Source organism: Anomaloglossus baeobatrachus, unplaced genomic scaffold (genome assembly GCF_048569485.1).
Source record: "Anomaloglossus baeobatrachus isolate aAnoBae1 unplaced genomic scaffold, aAnoBae1.hap1 Scaffold_325, whole genome shotgun sequence".
Taxonomy (NCBI): domain Eukaryota; kingdom Metazoa; phylum Chordata; class Amphibia; order Anura; family Aromobatidae; genus Anomaloglossus; species Anomaloglossus baeobatrachus.
In genome coordinates, this window is record NW_027442639.1 from 28,807 (window position 1) to 52,930 (window position 24,124).

Consider the following 24,124-nt stretch of genomic DNA (forward strand, 5'->3'; position numbering starts at 1 on the left):
TCGGCCCAAGAGGCCCCTACCTCCGACGCCAGCCAGCCGGAGGGAGCCCGGACGCCGCCTGAAAAGGCTCCAACCCTGGAGCCTTGGATGCGGCAGACGGTCGCCCTGAAGCTAAAGGCGGTGGATGGTAGGTTGCCGGACATGTCCAGCGACGTGTTCTGCAAGAAGATGATTCTGGATCAGGGCTTCTCCAGGGCGGAAACCCTGAGTGTCCAGACCTTCATGACTGGCATTTTTCTGGTAACCTTTGCCACGGTGAATGCCTGCAGGAGATACTGGGAGGCGATGAACGCAGCGATGCCGGACTCCCCTTTTCATTCTTTCTTAGGATCCTGTCCTATACAGAGGGATGAGAAGAGGATCACGGTCTCCATGCGGAACCCGCACACCCCAGGAAGAGACATCTCCACGTTCCTGGGACGTCTCTGCACAGTGGTGAGGGAGCCATCCCACATCCTTAACGGCAACGGATTCTGGACGGGTAAGTGGTCAGTAACCGTTCGACTCTACAGGGAACCAGCATCCGAGGATGGTCTCCAGCACCTGCCCCCGACATTCTCTCTGGGAAACTCCTTTGGTCTCATCTACTACCCGGACATGCCACACAACTGCAGGAAATGTGGCGGGAAAGGGCATTCGATGAAGACCTGCAAGGAGGACGCCTGCAGGGTTTGCCGGGTGACAGGACACAGCTCCAAGGACTGCCCAAAGAAGAAGACTTGCAACCTATGTGGACAGGCGGACCACCTTTACAAGGACTGCCCACAGCGGGAGAAATCCTGGGCAAGGGTTGCCGCGGCGACCCAGTATCGGGTAGTCACAGCTTCGTCGACCAAGGCAGCTACGACCAAGGCCACAGAGGCCAAGGACAAGGCGGCCAAGAACCCGGCGACCGTGGCTCCAGCCGATGCCCCAGCAGCCACGGAGTCCAGGGAAAAGAAGGGTAAGAAAACTGTTGCCCCCTCCCTGGTCCCCCCCCCCTGTCACCCCTGTCCAAACCCCTCCCCCCCCGGCCAACCCTACTGAGGATTCCACTACCTCCACCTCATTTCCCTACTCCTCAGTTGGTCTCCTCACCCCCCCCCCAAAGCCCACTCTCCCTCCCCAGACCATGAGAGCAGAGGGCCTCAGCACTCTTGCACTTTTCACCGAGGAGGATTTTCCAGCTCTTGTCTCCTCAGGTACAGGCCAAAGGAAAAGGAAGGTGGAAGATAGTCCTGTCGCAGAGCCTTCCAAGCTGTTCATTGTGGACCCCAATCCACCCCAGGAAGAGGAGGATGGCCTCCTCCCAGAACCGGACGTGTTGGAGCAGATGGTGGAGTCCCTTGTGGCCGAAGAAGAAATGGAGGAGTCGGAAGCCACCGAGACACCATCCCTGCTCGAGCAGCTAGAAGAAGAGGGTCTGCTGGAGATACCCTTACCAGCAGGTGCCAAAGAGGAAGAACCGCCCGACCGGAGTGGTAACTAAGGCACACCGCCTGCTCTAACTTTCTCTTTCCTCCAATGACTGCTAACATTAACATCTTTTCCATTAATGTTAGGAGCATCAGAGACAAGTTCCGACGTCAGACAATTTTTGCGTTCCTTAACACTCAGTCTAGTGATGTATTTTTCCTGCAGGAATGCTCCCTTCCCTCCTCTAGGTCCTTCAACCATCTGGCCAGGGAGTGGACCCATGGCCCATCCTACTGGTCTGGCGGGGGCGACTGTAGGTCCGCGGGGGTCGCCGTGCTGATCAGGGGAAGCGCCTTCACATTGGACTCTGTTCAGGAAATCGTCTGCGGCAGGTTACTGCTCGTGGATGGCACCTGGGCGGGAGAACCTGTCAGGTTCATCAATGTGTATGCTTCTCCTGTGAAGAGCGATCGACTGGAGCTCCTCCAAGCCCTGCGCCCTCAGCTCGCTACCGCCAGGACGGTAGTGATGGCCGGGGATTTCAACTGCCCAATTGAGGAGGATGGACGCAGTTCTGGAACGGCTGCCAAGTTGGACGTCACATCCAAACTGCTCATTGAGATGGTGACCGAAGCCTCTCTTGTGGACGTTGTTGGCTCCATCGGACACGGATCCGTGAACTATTCATGGTGCCGATCCGATGGCTCGCTGCGTTCCAGGATTGACTTTGTGTTTACCTCTCGGGCGGTTGGGCGGAGTGGGCACTCGATGGTCCCCTGCTTCTTCTCTGACCACAGAGCCATTCACTTTCAAGGTGTGCTGGGCCATGGCTTCCCCATTGGCCCGGGCTCCTGGAAGCTGAACTGCTCTCTGCTGGAAAAGGGTGAGATTCTGGAGGAGCTTAGAGCTGCCTACTCCACGTGGCGGGCCTACAAGGCGGGCTTCCAGTCTGTTTCTGACTGGTGGGAATACGTTAAACTCGAGTTCCGATTCTTCTTTCAGGCAAAGAGTCAACAACAGGCGTGTCTGAAGAGGAGGGACTTCAGGAGACTCCAGCGTGAGCTGCGTTCCCTGCAGGACCTTCTTCGATGCGGCTGGGACGTGAGAGAGGAGCTGGAGGAGACTAAGAGGAGCCTGAAAAGGCACTTCGAGGAGGAGTCCGAGCGAATTGTCTTCCGTTCCAAAGTGGAGAATCTGGAGAAGGGTGAGAAATGTAACTCGTTCTTTTTCAGGAAACTCCACGCCGGTCACACGCCCATGAATGAACTACGAGACGAGAGTGGAAGCATACGACGCGGGAAAGAGAATGTGATGAAGGTCGTCAGCGACTTCTACAGCGAACTCTACGCCCGCAAGACTACTGACCCCGAGGCCGCCGATAAGTTCCTGTCAGGTATCACTAACCATCTTGACCCTGCAGACGCGGCGGCCATGGACGTTCCTCTGACGGTGGACGAGCTGCTCTCGGCCGCCAAATCCTTTAGTTCTGGCAGGACACCGGGCAGTGACGGCCTCCCAGCAGAGCTCTATGTAGCGCTGGGAGACCTAATCTGTCCGGACCTGTTAGGGCTGTATGAGGAGATGGTGGTGGAGGGCAGAATGCCTCCATCTCTGAGGGAAGGAATGGTCACGATCCTGTACAAGCGTAAAGGAGAGAGGTGCGACCTGAAGAATTGGCGTCCCATCACCCTTCTGAATGTCGACTACAAGATCCTGGCCAAGACGATGGCAACGAGACTGAAGACGGTTATCGGACGGATCATCCACCCGGATCAGACCTGCGGCATCCCCGGACGTCGCATCGCAGACAGCCTGGCTCTCATGCGGGACACGGTCGAGTACATCAAAGCCCGCCGGGTGCACGCAGCCCTGATCTCGTTGGATCAGGAAAAGGCCTTCGACCGTGTTTCCCATGAGTTCCTGGGCAAAGCTCTGCACAGGTTAGGTTTGGGTAACATGTTTTGTTTGTATGTCCAACTAATGTATTTTGATATTCACAGCTCGGTGTTGGTAAACGGCTGGAAGACTGACCCCTTCCCGGTCCTCTCAGGGGTCAGACAAGGCTGTCCTCTGTCACCTCTTCTTTTTGTTTGTGTTATAGAACTCTTTGCAGAGGCTATCCGGCGGAATGGAGAGATCAGAGGGATCACCGCACCAGGACCAGAACGCTTCGAGGTCAAGTGCTCGCTCTACATGGACGACGTGACCGTCTTCTGCGCGGACCGGCGCTCAGTCGACACCCTCGTCCAGACCTGTGAGACCTTCGGACGGGCTTCGGGAGCCAAAGTCAACTGCGGGAAGTCGGAAGCCATGCTCTTCGGGGACTGGCAGCCGGCCTCTTCCGCCCCCTTCCCTTTCAGCATCCAGCCGGATTTCATCAAGGTTCTTGGAGTCTGGTTCGGGAAGGAAGGAGCAGCCCTCAAGTCCTGGGAGGAACGCTTGACCAAGATCACCCAACGGATCGGTCTGTGGAGCCTCAGACGCCTCACCTGTGAGGGCAAAGCACTGGTCCTGCGTAACGAGGTACTGCCCGTGCTGCAGTACACGGCCCAGGCCTGGCCCCCCCTTGCCACCGTGTGCAGGGCCATTACCAGGACGGTGTTTCGTTTTGTCTGGGGATCCAAGATGGACAGAGTAAAGCGGAGCATCATGTACAAGGATCCTCGCAAGGGTGGGAAGGGCGTACCCGATATCCCCACCCTCCTGCGATCCTCCTTCGTATGTGACTGCGTTCGCCGAACTCTGCGAGTCAAGAGAGGTTCCGCGGGTGGGTCCATGTCTCGCTTCTTCCTGCTCCCCCTTTGGAGACGGTTAGGCTGGGACAAGTGGGACAGCTCCTTCCCCTACAACTGGACGGCGCCATGGTTCTACGGAGACGTGGTTCGGTTTGTGAGGGAACACCAACTGGAGGGACTCAAGCCTGATTTGTGGAAGCCAAAGACTATCCACAAACTCATCAGAGCCAAGGACGAAATGGAGAACATTCCAGGACTTCATCACGACACACTGGAGACTGTTTGGACAAACGTGTCATCGGCAGGATTGACCAACGGGCACAAGGACTTGTCATGGATGGCGATACAGGGCGGACTGCCCGTCCGGTCATTCATGCACGCCCGGAACCTGTGCAAAACCCGGTACTGCCCAAGGTGCCCCTTCGTGGAGGAAACATCGCTGCACGCCTTTTGGGACTGCCGTTTCGCACAGCGCCTGTTGGTTGCCCTGGAGGATGACCTGAGGAACTCCGTCCCCAGAGGGAGCCTATCGTACCATTCCGTACTTTATGGACTCTTCCCTGGGACTCACACCGTTGGAGCCATCCAGGAGGCTTGGCGCCTTATGAACTGCTTTAAGGACGCTATTTGGGTCGCCAGGAACCGGCTCATCTTGAAGAGGGAGAGGATGTCTATCCAGGATTGCCGCAGGCTGATCCACAGCCTGCTCAGAGACTATTCCATCATGGACAGTCCGGACGACAGCGCCGAGGAGGAGGTTTAGACCTCTTCCATGCCCCCTCCCTCCTTTTCCCGTTATGTGCGTCTTTCAATAAAGCTTCGGGCCTGTGATTTCCCCACCCTATCCCCCTTTTCCCCTACCCCCATCCCCCAATCGCCGGTTCGTCGTTATTTATTGTCTAACTTTTTCTTTCAGCTTGAGTGTTATGGATAAGCATAGGAGCGTGATGTATAGTTTAGTGCGTCGTACTCTATGGCTATGTAAGAAGGATTGTATATTTCTGTGTGTACGGGGCTGCGGCACTGTACACGGTTTGTTACCTTTTTGTGAGTAGTGCATGATAATAAAGATGCTGTTAAATCAAAATCTGTTCTTATCAGTTTAATATCTGATACGTCCCCTATCTGGGGACCATATATTAAATGGATTTTTAGAACAGGGAGATGGAAAAAGAGCTTGCTCTGTCCACTCCACGCATTGACCTGGTATTGCAGTACCTCCAGGAACGGTGCACCCCTTCTTAACCCAGTTTCCAAAAGCAGAACTCAATTCACCTGATTCATATTAGCCCGATTTAATGAATTGGAAGAAAGCATACGTCTTCATATGCACCTCAATTTGGCCCATTCACTTTTCACACTTCCTCCTTTTGTTTTTTATCTTTCACACTTTTGACTTTCTTTATTCATCCAAATAGCAAACTCATCACCACTCAACCTGACCAACTCGGCTATGTCCCCGTGCTGCAGTTCTCTGTCTTATCTAGATCATTTGCAATTGAATGGAATAGATCCCTTTTGGACAAAGTGGATTCACCTGCTGCTGCAGTGACCACAGGTGTGATAACATCTAGAATTGGCATCTGGTGCGATCTCTCCGCTTCCACTCCAAAGAAAGTTACCTGTTTATTCCTATCATGCATTGGTTTTTGGGGTTTTCTTTGAGTAATGATGATCTCTTTAGTAGTCTGTTGGCGCCCTCTCCTGGAGGAATAGTTTGCTTGCTCTTGGACATTCTAAAAGAGAGGTCATGATAGACATTGAGCTTCTGAGCTCAATTGGGGACAGTCATGGGTGATGAATGTTTGCAACCTACTGCGAAGCCTCATACCGCAATATAAGGAACGTCAAATACTAAGAAAGGGCGGCCTATGAAAGAATTACTACTTTCAATAAGTACACTTAAACGGCTAATTGGGAATAGAAAAACTGTAAAAAGCCCTCTGAGAAAGCCCCCCTCTAACCTTTGATAGTAAGCTTTTCTGTAGTCTGCCTGTTGATGTATTTTCCGTTTGAACTGTGCACAACATGAAGAGACGGAACACTGGCGGCTTGTCACAATGCCCCCCGATGACATCACAATAGCGCTGCTGCCTAGAAAACAAGCTGCGCAGAAGAAGTTGTTCTTTGGGTGGGAGGGTGGGCTAGTGGAAGGAGGGGGCAATCTCTTTTTTTCCCGGGTGGTAGGGGGATGACAGGAGAAGGGAAGCGGGTGGTGAGAAAGGTACAGAGGGCAGGGTTTGGGGGCTGGGAAGGAAAGGGAAAAGATTAGGGTTTGGGGATGATGAAAGGGCTTTCTACGGGTAAGGATGGCAAAGGGTGGCAGTGACGGAAAGTCAGGCAACCTGTCCTGTCCGTCTTTTTGTATCGTGAATTGGAAAGACTGCAAGGGGGAGGGGAGTTGCTTGCGCCCTAAAGGAGGAGTTATTCAGATTCATTGCAGTGGGCGGCGGCTGCAAAACGCACCATTCTTCTTGTTTTGGCTCTGCAAAGCAGCCTTTTCAAGGGTTGGCTTGGGTGACAAAATGTCTTGTGTAGGCGTGGGTTTGTCTCCCTCTCGCTCTCTCTCCCTAAGATGTGTCCGGCATAGGCCAGGGTGCCACTCGAGGCCCAAACCAATTCTGGTTATCGCTTCTCGGCCTTTTGGCTAAGATCAAGTGTAGTATCTGTTCTTATCAGTTTAATATCTGATACGTCCCCTATCTGGGGACCATATATTAAATGGATTTTTAGAACAGGGAGATGGAAAAAGAGCTTGCTCTGTCCACTCCACGCATTGACCTGGTATTGCAGTACCTCCAGGAACGGTGCACCCCTTCTTAACCCAGTTTCCAAAAGCAGAACTCAATTCACCTGATTCATATTAGCCCGATTTAATGAATTGGAAGAAAGCATACGTCTTCATATGCACCTCAATTTGGCCCATTCACTTTTCACACTTCCTCCTTTTGTTTTTTATCTTTCACACTTTTGACTTTCTTTATTCATCCAAATAGCAAACTCATCACCACTCAACCTGACCAACTCGGCTATGTCCCCGTGCTGCAGTTCTCTGTCTTATCTAGATCATTTGCAATTGAATGGAATAGATCCCTTTTGGACAAAGTGGATTCACCTGCTGCTGCAGTGACCACAGGTGTGATAACATCTAGAATTGGCATCTGGTGCGATCTCTCCGCTTCCACTCCAAAGAAAGTTACCTGTTTATTCCTATCATGCATTGGTTTTTGGGGTTTTCTTTGAGTAATGATGATCTCTTTAGTAGTCTGTTGGCGCCCTCTCCTGGAGGAATAGTTTGCTTGCTCTTGGACATTCTAAAAGAGAGGTCATGATAGACATTGAGCTTCTGAGCTCAATTGGGGACAGTCATGGGTGATGAATGTTTGCAACCTACTGCGAAGCCTCATACCGCAATATAAGGAACGTCAAATACTAAGAAAGGGCGGCCTATGAAAGAATTACTACTTTCAATAAGTACACTTAAACGGCTAATTGGGAATAGAAAAACTGTAAAAAGCCCTCTGAGAAAGCCCCCCTCTAACCTTTGATAGTAAGCTTTTCTGTAGTCTGCCTGTTGATGTATTTTCCGTTTGAACTGTGCACAACATGAAGAGACGGAACACTGGCGGCTTGTCACAATGCCCCCCGATGACATCACAATAGCGCTGCTGCCTAGAAAACAAGCTGCGCAGAAGAAGTTGTTCTTTGGGTGGGAGGGTGGGCTAGTGGAAGGAGGGGGCAATCTCTTTTTTTCCCGGGTGGTAGGGGGATGACAGGAGAAGGGAAGCGGGTGGTGAGAAAGGTACAGAGGGCAGGGTTTGGGGGCTGGGAAGGAAAGGGAAAAGATTAGGGTTTGGGGATGATGAAAGGGCTTTCTACGGGTAAGGATGGCAAAGGGTGGCAGTGACGGAAAGTCAGGCAACCTGTCCTGTCCGTCTTTTTGTATCGTGAATTGGAAAGACTGCAAGGGGGAGGGGAGTTGCTTGCGCCCTAAAGGAGGAGTTATTCAGATTCATTGCAGTGGGCGGCGGCTGCAAAACGCACCATTCTTCTTGTTTTGGCTCTGCAAAGCAGCCTTTTCAAGGGTTGGCTTGGGTGACAAAATGTCTTGTGTAGGCGTGGGTTTGTCTCCCTCTCGCTCTCTCTCCCTAAGATGTGTCCGGCATAGGCCAGGGTGCCACTCGAGGCCCAAACCAATTCTGGTTATCGCTTCTCGGCCTTTTGGCTAAGATCAAGTGTAGTATCTGTTCTTATCAGTTTAATATCTGATACGTCCCCTATCTGGGGACCATATATTAAATGGATTTTTAGAACAGGGAGATGGAAAAAGAGCTTGCTCTGTCCACTCCACGCATTGACCTGGTATTGCAGTACCTCCAGGAACGGTGCACCCCTTCTTAACCCAGTTTCCAAAAGCAGAACTCAATTCACCTGATTCATATTAGCCCGATTTAATGAATTGGAAGAAAGCATACGTCTTCATATGCACCTCAATTTGGCCCATTCACTTTTCACACTTCCTCCTTTTGTTTTTTATCTTTCACACTTTTGACTTTCTTTATTCATCCAAATAGCAAACTCATCACCACTCAACCTGACCAACTCGGCTATGTCCCCGTGCTGCAGTTCTCTGTCTTATCTAGATCATTTGCAATTGAATGGAATAGATCCCTTTTGGACAAAGTGGATTCACCTGCTGCTGCAGTGACCACAGGTGTGATAACATCTAGAATTGGCATCTGGTGCGATCTCTCCGCTTCCACTCCAAAGAAAGTTACCTGTTTATTCCTATCATGCATTGGTTTTTGGGGTTTTCTTTGAGTAATGATGATCTCTTTAGTAGTCTGTTGGCGCCCTCTCCTGGAGGAATAGTTTGCTTGCTCTTGGACATTCTAAAAGAGAGGTCATGATAGACATTGAGCTTCTGAGCTCAATTGGGGACAGTCATGGGTGATGAATGTTTGCAACCTACTGCGAAGCCTCATACCGCAATATAAGGAACGTCAAATACTAAGAAAGGGCGGCCTATGAAAGAATTACTACTTTCAATAAGTACACTTAAACGGCTAATTGGGAATAGAAAAACTGTAAAAAGCCCTCTGAGAAAGCCCCCCTCTAACCTTTGATAGTAAGCTTTTCTGTAGTCTGCCTGTTGATGTATTTTCCGTTTGAACTGTGCACAACATGAAGAGACGGAACACTGGCGGCTTGTCACAATGCCCCCCGATGACATCACAATAGCGCTGCTGCCTAGAAAACAAGCTGCGCAGAAGAAGTTGTTCTTTGGGTGGGAGGGTGGGCTAGTGGAAGGAGGGGGCAATCTCTTTTTTTCCCGGGTGGTAGGGGGATGACAGGAGAAGGGAAGCGGGTGGTGAGAAAGGTACAGAGGGCAGGGTTTGGGGGCTGGGAAGGAAAGGGAAAAGATTAGGGTTTGGGGATGATGAAAGGGCTTTCTACGGGTAAGGATGGCAAAGGGTGGCAGTGACGGAAAGTCAGGCAACCTGTCCTGTCCGTCTTTTTGTATCGTGAATTGGAAAGACTGCAAGGGGGAGGGGAGTTGCTTGCGCCCTAAAGGAGGAGTTATTCAGATTCATTGCAGTGGGCGGCGGCTGCAAAACGCACCATTCTTCTTGTTTTGGCTCTGCAAAGCAGCCTTTTCAAGGGTTGGCTTGGGTGACAAAATGTCTTGTGTAGGCGTGGGTTTGTCTCCCTCTCGCTCTCTCTCCCTAAGATGTGTCCGGCATAGGCCAGGGTGCCACTCGAGGCCCAAACCAATTCTGGTTATCGCTTCTCGGCCTTTTGGCTAAGATCAAGTGTAGTCCCTTCATTGGGTTTGCCTTGGTCTTGGCTGGGAGGGGCCCGGGCTTGCACAACCGCCGGCCTCGGGGATTGTTGCGCCTTTTGGTGCTTACGTCCCCTTATGGCTGGTGGTTCCTGGGCTCGGGAGGCGATCACCTGCGGCACTGCGCTTTTGTGTGGTGGCCGATGACCGTTTTCTGAAATTTGCGGATGAAATCTCATCTGTTCTTATCAGTTTAATATCTGATACGTCCCCTATCTGGGGACCATATATTAAATGGATTTTTAGAACAGGGAGATGGAAAAAGAGCTTGCTCTGTCCACTCCACGCATTGACCTGGTATTGCAGTACCTCCAGGAACGGTGCACCCCTTCTTAACCCAGTTTCCAAAAGCAGAACTCAATTCACCTGATTCATATTAGCCCGATTTAATGAATTGGAAGAAAGCATACGTCTTCATATGCACCTCAATTTGGCCCATTCACTTTTCACACTTCCTCCTTTTGTTTTTTATCTTTCACACTTTTGACTTTCTTTATTCATCCAAATAGCAAACTCATCACCACTCAACCTGACCAACTCGGCTATGTCCCCGTGCTGCAGTTCTCTGTCTTATCTAGATCATTTGCAATTGAATGGAATAGATCCCTTTTGGACAAAGTGGATTCACCTGCTGCTGCAGTGACCACAGGTGTGATAACATCTAGAATTGGCATCTGGTGCGATCTCTCCGCTTCCACTCCAAAGAAAGTTACCTGTTTATTCCTATCATGCATTGGTTTTTGGGGTTTTCTTTGAGTAATGATGATCTCTTTAGTAGTCTGTTGGCGCCCTCTCCTGGAGGAATAGTTTGCTTGCTCTTGGACATTCTAAAAGAGAGGTCATGATAGACATTGAGCTTCTGAGCTCAATTGGGGACAGTCATGGGTGATGAATGTTTGCAACCTACTGCGAAGCCTCATACCGCAATATAAGGAACGTCAAATACTAAGAAAGGGCGGCCTATGAAAGAATTACTACTTTCAATAAGTACACTTAAACGGCTAATTGGGAATAGAAAAACTGTAAAAAGCCCTCTGAGAAAGCCCCCCTCTAACCTTTGATAGTAAGCTTTTCTGTAGTCTGCCTGTTGATGTATTTTCCGTTTGAACTGTGCACAACATGAAGAGACGGAACACTGGCGGCTTGTCACAATGCCCCCCGATGACATCACAATAGCGCTGCTGCCTAGAAAACAAGCTGCGCAGAAGAAGTTGTTCTTTGGGTGGGAGGGTGGGCTAGTGGAAGGAGGGGGCAATCTCTTTTTTTCCCGGGTGGTAGGGGGATGACAGGAGAAGGGAAGCGGGTGGTGAGAAAGGTACAGAGGGCAGGGTTTGGGGGCTGGGAAGGAAAGGGAAAAGATTAGGGTTTGGGGATGATGAAAGGGCTTTCTACGGGTAAGGATGGCAAAGGGTGGCAGTGACGGAAAGTCAGGCAACCTGTCCTGTCCGTCTTTTTGTATCGTGAATTGGAAAGACTGCAAGGGGGAGGGGAGTTGCTTGCGCCCTAAAGGAGGAGTTATTCAGATTCATTGCAGTGGGCGGCGGCTGCAAAACGCACCATTCTTCTTGTTTTGGCTCTGCAAAGCAGCCTTTTCAAGGGTTGGCTTGGGTGACAAAATGTCTTGTGTAGGCGTGGGTTTGTCTCCCTCTCGCTCTCTCTCCCTAAGATGTGTCCGGCATAGGCCAGGGTGCCACTCGAGGCCCAAACCAATTCTGGTTATCGCTTCTCGGCCTTTTGGCTAAGATCAAGTGTAGTATCTGTTCTTATCAGTTTAATATCTGATACGTCCCCTATCTGGGGACCATATATTAAATGGATTTTTAGAACAGGGAGATGGAAAAAGAGCTTGCTCTGTCCACTCCACGCATTGACCTGGTATTGCAGTACCTCCAGGAACGGTGCACCCCTTCTTAACCCAGTTTCCAAAAGCAGAACTCAATTCACCTGATTCATATTAGCCCGATTTAATGAATTGGAAGAAAGCATACGTCTTCATATGCACCTCAATTTGGCCCATTCACTTTTCACACTTCCTCATTTTGTTTTTGATCTTTCACACTTTTGACTTTCTTTATTCATCCAAATAGCAAACTCATCACCACTCAACCTGACCAACTCGGCTATGTCCCCGTGCTGCAGTTCTCTGTCTTATCTAGATCATTTGCAATTGAATGGAATAGATCCCTTTTGGACAAAGTGGATTCACCTGCTGCTGCAGTGACCACAGGTGTGATAACATCTAGAATTGGCATCTGGTGCGATCTCTCCGCTTCCACTCCAAAGAAAGTTACCTGTTTATTCCTATCATGCATTGGTTTTTGGGGTTTTCTTTGAGTAATGATGATCTCTTTAGTAGTCTGTTGGCGCCCTCTCCTGGAGGAATAGTTTGCTTGCTCTTGGACATTCTAAAAGAGAGGTCATGATAGACATTGAGCTTCTGAGCTCAATTGGGGACAGTCATGGGTGATGAATGTTTGCAACCTACTGCGAAGCCTCATACCGCAATATAAGGAACGTCAAATACTAAGAAAGGGCGGCCTATGAAAGAATTACTACTTTCAATAAGTACACTTAAACGGCTAATTGGGAATAGAAAAACTGTAAAAAGCCCTCTGAGAAAGCCCCCCTCTAACCTTTGATAGTAAGCTTTTCTGTAGTCTGCCTGTTGATGTATTTTCCGTTTGAACTGTGCACAACATGAAGAGACGGAACACTGGCGGCTTGTCACAATGCCCCCCGATGACATCACAATAGCGCTGCTGCCTAGAAAACAAGCTGCGCAGAAGAAGTTGTTCTTTGGGTGGGAGGGTGGGCTAGTGGAAGGAGGGGGCAATCTCTTTTTTTCCCGGGTGGTAGGGGGATGACAGGAGAAGGGAAGCGGGTGGTGAGAAAGGTACAGAGGGCAGGGTTTGGGGGCTGGGAAGGAAAGGGAAAAGATTAGGGTTTGGGGATGATGAAAGGGCTTTCTACGGGTAAGGATGGCAAAGGGTGGCAGTGACGGAAAGTCAGGCAACCTGTCCTGTCCGTCTTTTTGTATCGTGAATTGGAAAGACTGCAAGGGGGAGGGGAGTTGCTTGCGCCCTAAAGGAGGAGTTATTCAGATTCATTGCAGTGGGCGGCGGCTGCAAAACGCACCATTCTTCTTGTTTTGGCTCTGCAAAGCAGCCTTTTCAAGGGTTGGCTTGGGTGACAAAATGTCTTGTGTAGGCGTGGGTTTGTCTCCCTCTCGCTCTCTCTCCCTAAGATGTGTCCGGCATAGGCCAGGGTGCCACTCGAGGCCCAAACCAATTCTGGTTATCGCTTCTCGGCCTTTTGGCTAAGATCAAGTGTAGTATCTGTTCTTATCAGTTTAATATCTGATACGTCCCCTATCTGGGGACCATATATTAAATGGATTTTTAGAACAGGGAGATGGAAAAAGAGCTTGCTCTGTCCACTCCACGCATTGACCTGGTATTGCAGTACCTCCAGGAACGGTGCACCCCTTCTTAACCCAGTTTCCAAAAGCAGAACTCAATTCACCTGATTCATATTAGCCCGATTTAATGAATTGGAAGAAAGCATACGTCTTCATATGCACCTCAATTTGGCCCATTCACTTTTCACACTTCCTCCTTTTGTTTTTTATCTTTCACACTTTTGACTTTCTTTATTCATCCAAATAGCAAACTCATCACCACTCAACCTGACCAACTCGGCTATGTCCCCGTGCTGCAGTTCTCTGTCTTATCTAGATCATTTGCAATTGAATGGAATAGATCCCTTTTGGACAAAGTGGATTCACCTGCTGCTGCAGTGACCACAGGTGTGATAACATCTAGAATTGGCATCTGGTGCGATCTCTCCGCTTCCACTCCAAAGAAAGTTACCTGTTTATTCCTATCATGCATTGGTTTTTGGGGTTTTCTTTGAGTAATGATGATCTCTTTAGTAGTCTGTTGGCGCCCTCTCCTGGAGGAATAGTTTGCTTGCTCTTGGACATTCTAAAAGAGAGGTCATGATAGACATTGAGCTTCTGAGCTCAATTGGGGACAGTCATGGGTGATGAATGTTTGCAACCTACTGCGAAGCCTCATACCGCAATATAAGGAACGTCAAATACTAAGAAAGGGCGGCCTATGAAAGAATTACTACTTTCAATAAGTACACTTAAACGGCTAATTGGGAATAGAAAAACTGTAAAAAGCCCTCTGAGAAAGCCCCCCTCTAACCTTTGATAGTAAGCTTTTCTGTAGTCTGCCTGTTGATGTATTTTCCGTTTGAACTGTGCACAACATGAAGAGACGGAACACTGGCGGCTTGTCACAATGCCCCCCGATGACATCACAATAGCGCTGCTGCCTAGAAAACAAGCTGCGCAGAAGAAGTTGTTCTTTGGGTGGGAGGGTGGGCTAGTGGAAGGAGGGGGCAATCTCTTTTTTTCCCGGGTGGTAGGGGGATGACAGGAGAAGGGAAGCGGGTGGTGAGAAAGGTACAGAGGGCAGGGTTTGGGGGCTGGGAAGGAAAGGGAAAAGATTAGGGTTTGGGGATGATGAAAGGGCTTTCTACGGGTAAGGATGGCAAAGGGTGGCAGTGACGGAAAGTCAGGCAACCTGTCCTGTCCGTCTTTTTGTATCGTGAATTGGAAAGACTGCAAGGGGGAGGGGAGTTGCTTGCGCCCTAAAGGAGGAGTTATTCAGATTCATTGCAGTGGGCGGCGGCTGCAAAACGCACCATTCTTCTTGTTTTGGCTCTGCAAAGCAGCCTTTTCAAGGGTTGGCTTGGGTGACAAAATGTCTTGTGTAGGCGTGGGTTTGTCTCCCTCTCGCTCTCTCTCCCTAAGATGTGTCCGGCATAGGCCAGGGTGCCACTCGAGGCCCAAACCAATTCTGGTTATCGCTTCTCGGCCTTTTGGCTAAGATCAAGTGTAGTATCTGTTCTTATCAGTTTAATATCTGATACGTCCCCTATCTGGGGACCATATATTAAATGGATTTTTAGAACAGGGAGATGAAAAAAGAGCTTGCTCTGTCCACTCCACGCATTGACCTGGTATTGCAGTACCTCCAGGAACGGTGCACCCCTTCTTAACCCAGTTTCCAAAAGCAGAACTCAATTCACCTGATTCATATTAGCCCGATTTAATGAATTGGAAGAAAGCATACGTCTTCATATGCACCTCAATTTGGCCCATTCACTTTTCACACTTCCTCCTTTTGTTTTTTATCTTTCACACTTTTGACTTTCTTTATTCATCCAAATAGCAAACTCATCACCACTCAACCTGACCAACTCGGCTATGTCCCCGTGCTGCAGTTCTCTGTCTTATCTAGATCATTTGCAATTGAATGGAATAGATCCCTTTTGGACAAAGTGGATTCCCCTTGCTGCTGCAGTGACCACAGGTGTGATAACATCTAGAATTGGCATCTGGTGCGATCTCTCCGCTTCCACTCCAAAGAAAGTTACCTGTTTATTCCTATCATGCATTGGTTTTTGGGGTTTTCTTTGAGTAATGATGATCTCTTTAGTAGTCTGTTGGCGCCCTCTCCTGGAGGAATAGTTTGCTTGCTCTTGGACATTCTAAAAGAGAGGTCATGATAGACATTGAGCTTCTGAGCTCAATTGGGGACAGTCATGGGTGATGAATGTTTGCAACCTACTGCGAAGCCTCATACCGCAATATAAGGAACGTCAAATACTAAGAAAGGGCGGCCTATGAAAGAATTACTACTTTCAATAAGTACACTTAAACGGCTAATTGGGAATAGAAAAACTGTAAAAAGCCCTCTGAGAAAGCCCCCCTCTAACCTTTGATAGTAAGCTTTTCTGTAGTCTGCCTGTTGATGTATTTTCCGTTTGAACTGTGCACAACATGAAGAGACGGAACACTGGCGGCTTGTCACAATGCCCCCCGATGACATCACAATAGCGCTGCTGCCTAGAAAACAAGCTGCGCAGAAGAAGTTGTTCTTTGGGTGGGAGGGTGGGCTAGTGGAAGGAGGGGGCAATCTCTTTTTTTCCCGGGTGGTAGGGGGATGACAGGAGAAGGGAAGCGGGTGGTGAGAAAGGTACAGAGGGCAGGGTTTGGGGGCTGGGAAGGAAAGGGAAAAGATTAGGGTTTGGGGATGATGAAAGGGCTTTCTACGGGTAAGGATGGCAAAGGGTGGCAGTGACGGAAAGTCAGGCAACCTGTCCTGTCCGTCTTTTTGTATCGTGAATTGGAAAGACTGCAAGGGGGAGGGGAGTTGCTTGCGCCCTAAAGGAGGAGTTATTCAGATTCATTGCAGTGGGCGGCGGCTGCAAAACGCACCATTCTTCTTGTTTTGGCTCTGCAAAGCAGCCTTTTCAAGGGTTGGCTTGGGTGACAAAATGTCTTGTGTAGGCGTGGGTTTGTCTCCCTCTCGCTCTCTCTCCCTAAGATGTGTCCGGCATAGGCCAGGGTGCCACTCGAGGCCCAAACCAATTCTGGTTATCGCTTCTCGGCCTTTTGGCTAAGATCAAGTGTAGTATCTGTTCTTATCAGTTTAATATCTGATACGTCCCCTATCTGGGGACCATATATTAAATGGATTTTTAGAACAGGGAGATGGAAAAAGAGCTTGCTCTGTCCACTCCACGCATTGACCTGGTATTGCAGTACCTCCAGGAACGGTGCACCCCTTCTTAACCCAGTTTCCAAAAGCAGAACTCAATTCACCTGATTCATATTAGCCCGATTTAATGAATTGGAAGAAAGCATACGTCTTCATATGCACCTCAATTTGGCCCATTCACTTTTCACACTTCCTCCTTTTGTTTTTTATCTTTCACACTTTTGACTTTCTTTATTCATCCAAATAGCAAACTCATCACCACTCAACCTGACCAACTCGGCTATGTCCCCGTGCTGCAGTTCTCTGTCTTATCTAGATCATTTGCAATTGAATGGAATAGATCCCTTTTGGACAAAGTGGATTCACCTGCTGCTGCAGTGACCACAGGTGTGATAACATCTAGAATTGGCATCTGGTGCGATCTCTCCGCTTCCACTCCAAAGAAAGTTACCTGTTTATTCCTATCATGCATTGGTTTTTGGGGTTTTCTTTGAGTAATGATGATCTCTTTAGTAGTCTGTTGGCGCCCTCTCCTGGAGGAATAGTTTGCTTGCTCTTGGACATTCTAAAAGAGAGGTCATGATAGACATTGAGCTTCTGAGCTCAATTGGGGACAGTCATGGGTGATGAATGTTTGCAACCTACTGCGAAGCCTCATACCGCAATATAAGGAACGTCAAATACTAAGAAAGGGCGGCCTATGAAAGAATTACTACTTTCAATAAGTACACTTAAACGGCTAATTGGGAATAGAAAAACTGTAAAAAGCCCTCTGAGAAAGCCCCCCTCTAACCTTTGATAGTAAGCTTTTCTGTAGTCTGCCTGTTGATGTATTTTCCGTTTGAACTGTGCACAACATGAAGAGACGGAACACTGGCGGCTTGTCACAATGCCCCCCGATGACATCACAATAGCGCTGCTGCCTAGAAAACAAGCTGCGCAGAAGAAGTTGTTCTTTGGGTGGGAGGGTGGGCTAGTGGAAGGAGGGGGCAATCTCTTTTTTTCCCGGGTGGTAGGGGGATGACAGGAGAAGGGAAGCGGGTGGTGAGAAAGGTACAGAGGGCAGGGTTTGGGGGCTGGAAGGAAAGGGAAAAGATTAGGGTTTGGGGGATGATGAAAGGGCTTTCTACGGGTAAGGATGGCAAAGGGTGGCAGTGACGGAAAGTCAGGCAACCTGTCCTGTCCGTCTTTTTGTATCGTGAATTGGAAAGACTGCAAGGGGGAGGGGAGTTGCTTGCGCCCTAAAGGAGGAGTTATTCAGATTCATTGCAGTGGGCGGCGGCTGCAAAACGCACCATTCTTCTTGTTTTGGCTCTGCAAAGCAGCCTTTTCAAGGGTTGGCTTGGGTGACAAAATGTCTTGTGTAGGCGTGGGTTTGTCTCCCTCTCGCTCTCTCTCCCTAAGATGTGTCCGGCATAGGCCAGGGTGCCACTCGAGGCCCAAACCAATTCTGGTTATCGCTTCTCGGCCTTTTGGCTAAGATCAAGTGTAGTATCTGTTCTTATCAGTTTAATATCTGATACGTCCCCTATCTGGGGACCATATATTAAATGGATTTTTAGAACAGGGAGATGGAAAAAGAGCTTGCTCTGTCCACTCCACGCATTGACCTGGTATTGCAGTACCTCCAGGAACGGTGCACCCCTTCTTAACCCAGTTTCCAAAAGCAGAACTCAATTCACCTGATTCATATTAGCCCGATTTAATGAATTGGAAGAAAGCATACGTCTTCATATGCACCTCAATTTGGCCCATTCACTTTTCACACTTCCTCCTTTTGTTTTTTATCTTTCACACTTTTGACTTTCTTTATTCATCCAAATAGCAAACTCATCACCACTCAACCTGACCAACTCGGCTATGTCCCCGTGCTGCAGTTCTCTGTCTTATCTAGATCATTTGCAATTGAATGGAATAGATCCCTTTTGGACAAAGTGGATTCACCTGCTGCTGCAGTGACCACAGGTGTGATAACATCTAGAATTGGCATCTGGTGCGATCTCTCCGCTTCCACTCCAAAGAAAGTTACCTGTTTATTCCTATCATGCATTGGTTTTTGGGGTTTTCTTTGAGTAATGATGATCTCTTTAGTAGTCTGTTGGCGCCCTCTCCTGGAGGAATAGTTTGCTTGCTCTTGGACATTCTAAAAGAGAGGTCATGATAGACATTGAGCTTCTGAGCTCAATTGGGGACAGTCATGGGTGATGAATGTTTGCAACCTACTGCGAAGCCTCATACCGCAATATAAGGAACGTCAAATACTAAGAAAGGGCGGCCTATGAAAGAATTACTACTTTCAATAAGTACACTTAAACGGCTAATTGGGAATAGAAAAACTGTAAAAAGCCCTCTGAGAAAGCCCCCCTCTAACCTTTGATAGTAAGCTTTTCTGTAGTCTGCCTGTTGATGTATTTTCCGTTTGAACTGTGCACAACATGAAGAGACGGAACACTGGCGGCTTGTCACAATGCCCCCCGATGACATCACAATAGCGCTGCTGCCTAGAAAACAAGCTGCGCAGAAGAAGTTGTTCTTTGGGTGGGAGGGTGGGCTAGTGGAAGGAGGGGGCAATCTCTTTTTTTCCCGGGTGGTAGGGGGATGACAGGAGAAGGGAAGCGGGTGGTGAGAAAGGTACAGAGGGCAGGGTTTGGGGGCTGGGAAGGAAAGGGAAAAGATTAGGGTTTGGGGATGATGAAAGGGCTTTCTACGGGTAAGGATGGCAAAGGGTGGCAGTGACGGAAAGTCAGGCAACCTGTCCTGTCCGTCTTTTTGTATCGTGAATTGGAAAGACTGCAAGGGGGAGGGGAGTTGCTTGCGCCCTAAAGGAGGAGTTATTCAGATTCATTGCAGTGGGCGGCGGCTGCAAAACGCACCATTCTTCTTGTTTTGGCTCTGCAAAGCAGCCTTTTCAAGGGTTGGCTTGGGTGACAAAATGTCTTGTGTAGGCGTGGGTTTGTCTCCCTCTCGCTCTCTCTCCCTAAGATGTGTCCGGCATAGGCCAGGGTGCCACTCGAGGCCCAAACCAATTCTGGTTATCGCTTCTCGGCCTTTTGGCTAAGATCAAGTGTAGTATCTGTTCTTATCAGTTTAATATCTGATACGTCCCCTATCTGGGGACCATATATTAAATGGATTTTTAGAACAGGGAGATGGAAAAAGAGCTTGCTCTGTCCACTCCACGCATTGACCTGGTATTGCAGTACCTCCAGGAACGGTGCACCCCTTCTTAACCCAGTTTCCAAAAGCAGAACTCAATTCACCTGATTCATATTAGCCCGATTTAATGAATTGGAAGAAAGCATACGTCTTCATATGCACCTCAATTTGGCCCATTCACTTTTCACACTTCCTCCTTTTGTTTTTTATCTTTCACACTTTTGACTTTCTTTATTCATCCAAATAGCAAACTCATCACCACTCAACCTGACCAACTCGGCTATGTCCCCGTGCTGCAGTTCTCTGTCTTATCTAGATCATTTGCAATTGAATGGAATAGATCCCTTTTGGACAAAGTGGATTCACCTGCTGCTGCAGTGACCACAGGTGTGATAACATCTAGAATTGGCATCTGGTGCGATCTCTCCGCTTCCACTCCAAAGAAAGTTACCTGTTTATTCCTATCATGCATTGGTTTTTGGGGTTTTCTTTGAGTAATGATGATCTCTTTAGTAGTCTGTTGGCGCCCTCTCCTGGAGGAATAGTTTGCTTGCTCTTGGACATTCTAAAAGAGAGGTCATGATAGACATTGAGCTTCTGAGCTCAATTGGGGACAGTCATGGGTGATGAATGTTTGCAACCTACTGCGAAGCCTCATACCGCAATATAAGGAACGTCAAATACTAAGAAAGGGCGGCCTATGAAAGAATTACTACTTTCAATAAGTACACTTAAACGGCTAATTGGGAATAGAAAAACTGTAAAAAGCCCTCTGAGAAAGCCCCCCTCTAACCTTTGATAGTAAGCTTTTCTGTAGTCTGCCTGTTGATGTATTTTCCGTTTGAACTGTGCACAACATGAAGAGACGGAACACTGGCGGCTTGTCACAATGCCCCCCGATGACATCACAATAGCGCTGCTGCCTAGAAAACAAGCTGCGCAGAAGAAGTTGTTCTTTGGGTGGGAGGGTGGGCTAGTGGAAGGAGGGGGCAATCTCTTTTTTTCCCGGGTGGTAGGGGGATGACAGGAGAAGGGAAGCGGGTGGTGAGAAAGGTACAGAGGGCAGGGTTTGGGGGCTGGGAAGGAAAGGGAAAAGATTAGGGTTTGGGGATGATGAAAGGGCTTTCTACGGGTAAGGATGGCAAAGGGTGGCAGTGACGGAAAGTCAGGCAACCTGTCCTGTCCGTCTTTTTGTATCGTGAATTGGAAAGACTGCAAGGGGGAGGGGAGTTGCTTGCGCCCTAAAGGAGGAGTTATTCAGATTCATTGCAGTGGGCGGCTGGCTGCAAAACGCACCATTCTTCTTGTTTTGGCTCTGCAAAGCAGCCTTTTCAAGGGTTGGCTTGGGTGACAAAATGTCTTGTGTAGGCGTGGGTTTGTCTCCCTCTCGCTCTCTCTCCCTAAGATGTGTCCGGCATAGGCCAGGGTCCACTCGAGGCCCAAACCAATTCTGGTTATCGCTTCTCGGCCTTTTGGCTAAGATCAAGTGTAGTATCTGTTCTTATCAGTTTAATATCTGATACGTCCCCTATCTGGGGACCATATATTAAATGGATTTTTAGAACAGGGAGATGGAAAAAGAGCTTGCTCTGTCCACTCCACGCATTGACCTGGTATTGCAGTACCTCCAGGAACGGTGCACCCCTTCTTAACCCAGTTTCCAAAAGCAGAACTCAATTCACCTGATTCATATTAGCCCGATTTAATGAATTGGAAGAAAGCATACGTCTTCATATGCACCTCAATTTGGCCCATTCACTTTTCACACTTCCTCCTTTTGTTTTTTATCTTTCACACTTTTGACTTTCTTTATTCATCCAAATAGCAAACTCATCACCACTCAACCTGACCAACTCGGCTATGTCCCCGTGCTGCAGTTCTCTGTCTTATCTAGATCATTTGCAATTGAATGGAATAGATCCCTTTTGGACAAAGTGGATTCACCTGCTGCTGCAGTGACCACAGGTGTGATAACATCTAGAATTGGCATCTGGTGCGATCTCTCCGCTTCCACTCCAAAGAAAGTTACCTGTTTATTCCTATCATGCATTGGTTTTTGGGGTTTTCTTTGAGTAATGATGATCTCTTTAGTAGTCTGTTGGCGCCCTCTCCTGGAGGAATAGTTTGCTTGCTCTTGGACATTCTAAAAGAGAGGTCATGATAGACATTGAGCTTCTGAGCTCAATTGGGGACAGTCATGGGTGATGAATGTTTGCAACCTACTGCGAAGCCTCATACCGCAATATAAGGAACGTCAAATACTAAGAAAGGGCGGCCTATGAAAGAATTACTACTTTCAATAAGTACACTTAAACGGCTAATTGGGAATAGAAAAACTGTAAAAAGCCCTCTGAGAAAGCCCCCCTCTAACCTTTGATAGTAAGCTTTTCTGTAGTCTGCCTGTTGATGTATTTTCCGTTTGAACTGTGCACAACATGAAGAGACGGAACACTGGCGGCTTGTCACAATGCCCCCCGATGACATCACAATAGCGCTGCTGCCTAGAAAACAAGCTGCGCAGAAGAAGTTGTTCTTTGGGTGGGAGGGTGGGCTAGTGGAAGGAGGGGGCAATCTCTTTTTTTCCCGGGTGGTAGGGGGATGACAGGAGAAGGGAAGCGGGTGGTGAGAAAGGTACAGAGGGCAGGGTTTGGGGGCTGGGAAGGAAAGGGAAAAGATTAGGGTTTGGGGATGATGAAAGGGCTTTCTACGGGTAAGGATGGCAAAGGGTGGAAGTGACGGAAAGTCAGGCAACCTGTCCTGTCCGTCTTTTTGTATCGTGAATTGGAAAGACTGCAAGGGGGAGGGGAGTTGCTTGCGCCCTAAAGGAGGAGTTATTCAGATTCATTGCAGTGGGCGGCGGCTGCAAAACGCACCATTCTTCTTGTTTTGGCTCTGCAAAGCAGCCTTTTCAAGGGTTGGCTTGGGTGACAAAATGTCTTGTGTAGGCGTGGGTTTGTCTCCCTCTCGCTCTCTCTCCCTAAGATGTGTCCGGCATAGGCCAGGGTGCCACTCGAGGCCCAAACCAATTCTGGTTATCGCTTCTCGGCCTTTTGGCTAAGATCAAGTGTAGTATCTGTTCTTATCAGTTTAATATCTGATACGTCCCCTATCTGGGGACCATATATTAAATGGATTTTTAGAACAGGGAGATGGAAAAAGAGCTTGCTCTGTCCACTCCACGCATTGACCTGGTATTGCAGTACCTCCAGGAACGGTGCACCCCTTCTTAACCCAGTTTCCAAAAGCAGAACTCAATTCACCTGATTCATATTAGCCCGATTTAATGAATTGGAAGAAAGCATACGTCTTCATATGCACCTCAATTTGGCCCATTCACTTTTCACACTTCCTCCTTTTGTTTTTTATCTTTCACACTTTTGACTTTCTTTATTCATCCAAATAGCAAACTCATCACCACTCAACCTGACCAACTCGGCTATGTCCCCGTGCTGCAGTTCTCTGTCTTATCTAGATCATTTGCAATTGAATGGAATAGATCCCTTTTGGACAAAGTGGATTCACCTGCTGCTGCAGTGACCACAGGTGTGATAACATCTAGAATTGGCATCTGGTGCGATCTCTCCGCTTCCACTCCAAAGAAAGTTACCTGTTTATTCCTATCATGCATTGGTTTTTGGGGTTTTCTTTGAGTAATGATGATCTCTTTAGTAGTCTGTTGGCGCCCTCTCCTGGAGGAATAGTTTGCTTGCTCTTGGACATTCTAAAAGAGAGGTCATGATAGACATTGAGCTTCTGAGCTCAATTGGGGACAGTCATGGGTGATGAATGTTTGCAACCTACTGCGAAGCCTCATACCGCAATATAAGGAACGTCAAATACTAAGAAAGGGCGGCCTATGAAAGAATTACTACTTTCAATAAGTACACTTAAACGGCTAATTGGGAATAGAAAAACTGTAAAAAGCCCTCTGAGAAAGCCCCCCTCTAACCTTTGATAGTAAGCTTTTCTGTAGTCTGCCTGTTGATGTATTTTCCGTTTGAACTGTGCACAACATGAAGAGACGGAACACTGGCGGCTTGTCACAATGCCCCCCGATGACATCACAATAGCGCTGCTGCCTAGAAAACAAGCTGCGCAGAAGAAGTTGTTCTTTGGGTGGGAGGGTGGGCTAGTGGAAGGAGGGGGCAATCTCTTTTTTTCCCGGGTGGTAGGGGGATGACAGGAGAAGGGAAGCGGGTGGTGAGAAAGGTACAGAGGGCAGGGTTTGGGGGCTGGGAAGGAAAGGGAAAAGATTAGGGTTTGGGGATGATGAAAGGGCTTTCTACGGGTAAGGATGGCAAAGGGTGGCAGTGACGGAAAGTCAGGCAACCTGTCCTGTCCGTCTTTTTGTATCGTGAATTGGAAAGACTGCAAGGGGGAGGGGAGTTGCTTGCGCCCTAAAGGAGGAGTTATTCAGATTC

At 48.5% G+C, this 24,124-nt stretch overlaps 11 non-coding genes and 1 pseudogene across 11 annotated transcripts; all 12 read left to right on the forward strand.

Moving 5' to 3' along the window:
• Positions 1-5,167: 5,167 nt before the first annotated feature.
• LOC142270127 (U2 spliceosomal RNA) lies at positions 5,168-5,370 on the forward strand (annotated as a pseudogene).
• Positions 5,371-6,757: 1,387 nt separating this feature from the next.
• LOC142270144 (U2 spliceosomal RNA) lies at positions 6,758-6,948 on the forward strand. Its single transcript, XR_012735499.1, has one exon. It is a non-coding gene; the product is annotated as a U2 spliceosomal RNA (small nuclear RNA).
• A 1,387-nt stretch (positions 6,949-8,335) lies between these two features.
• LOC142270156 (U2 spliceosomal RNA) lies at positions 8,336-8,526 on the forward strand. Its single transcript, XR_012735501.1, has one exon. It is a non-coding gene; the product is annotated as a U2 spliceosomal RNA (small nuclear RNA).
• A 1,592-nt stretch (positions 8,527-10,118) lies between these two features.
• LOC142270141 (U2 spliceosomal RNA) lies at positions 10,119-10,303 on the forward strand. The gene has a single exon (XR_012735497.1). It is a non-coding gene; the product is annotated as a U2 spliceosomal RNA (small nuclear RNA).
• Positions 10,304-11,690: 1,387 nt separating this feature from the next.
• On the forward strand, positions 11,691-11,881 carry LOC142270159 (U2 spliceosomal RNA). Its single transcript, XR_012735502.1, has one exon. It is a non-coding gene; the product is annotated as a U2 spliceosomal RNA (small nuclear RNA).
• A 1,387-nt stretch (positions 11,882-13,268) lies between these two features.
• On the forward strand, positions 13,269-13,459 carry LOC142270160 (U2 spliceosomal RNA). Its single transcript, XR_012735503.1, has one exon. It is a non-coding gene; the product is annotated as a U2 spliceosomal RNA (small nuclear RNA).
• A 1,387-nt stretch (positions 13,460-14,846) lies between these two features.
• LOC142269965 (U2 spliceosomal RNA) lies at positions 14,847-15,037 on the forward strand. The gene has a single exon (XR_012735343.1). It is a non-coding gene; the product is annotated as a U2 spliceosomal RNA (small nuclear RNA).
• Positions 15,038-16,425: 1,388 nt separating this feature from the next.
• On the forward strand, positions 16,426-16,616 carry LOC142270161 (U2 spliceosomal RNA). The gene has a single exon (XR_012735504.1). It is a non-coding gene; the product is annotated as a U2 spliceosomal RNA (small nuclear RNA).
• A 1,387-nt stretch (positions 16,617-18,003) lies between these two features.
• On the forward strand, positions 18,004-18,194 carry LOC142270162 (U2 spliceosomal RNA). The gene has a single exon (XR_012735505.1). It is a non-coding gene; the product is annotated as a U2 spliceosomal RNA (small nuclear RNA).
• A 1,387-nt stretch (positions 18,195-19,581) lies between these two features.
• Positions 19,582-19,772, forward strand: LOC142270164 (U2 spliceosomal RNA). Its single transcript, XR_012735507.1, has one exon. It is a non-coding gene; the product is annotated as a U2 spliceosomal RNA (small nuclear RNA).
• Positions 19,773-21,159: 1,387 nt separating this feature from the next.
• On the forward strand, positions 21,160-21,350 carry LOC142270166 (U2 spliceosomal RNA). The gene has a single exon (XR_012735508.1). It is a non-coding gene; the product is annotated as a U2 spliceosomal RNA (small nuclear RNA).
• A 1,387-nt stretch (positions 21,351-22,737) lies between these two features.
• On the forward strand, positions 22,738-22,928 carry LOC142270167 (U2 spliceosomal RNA). The gene has a single exon (XR_012735509.1). It is a non-coding gene; the product is annotated as a U2 spliceosomal RNA (small nuclear RNA).
• The last annotated feature ends 1,196 nt before the right edge of the window (positions 22,929-24,124 follow it).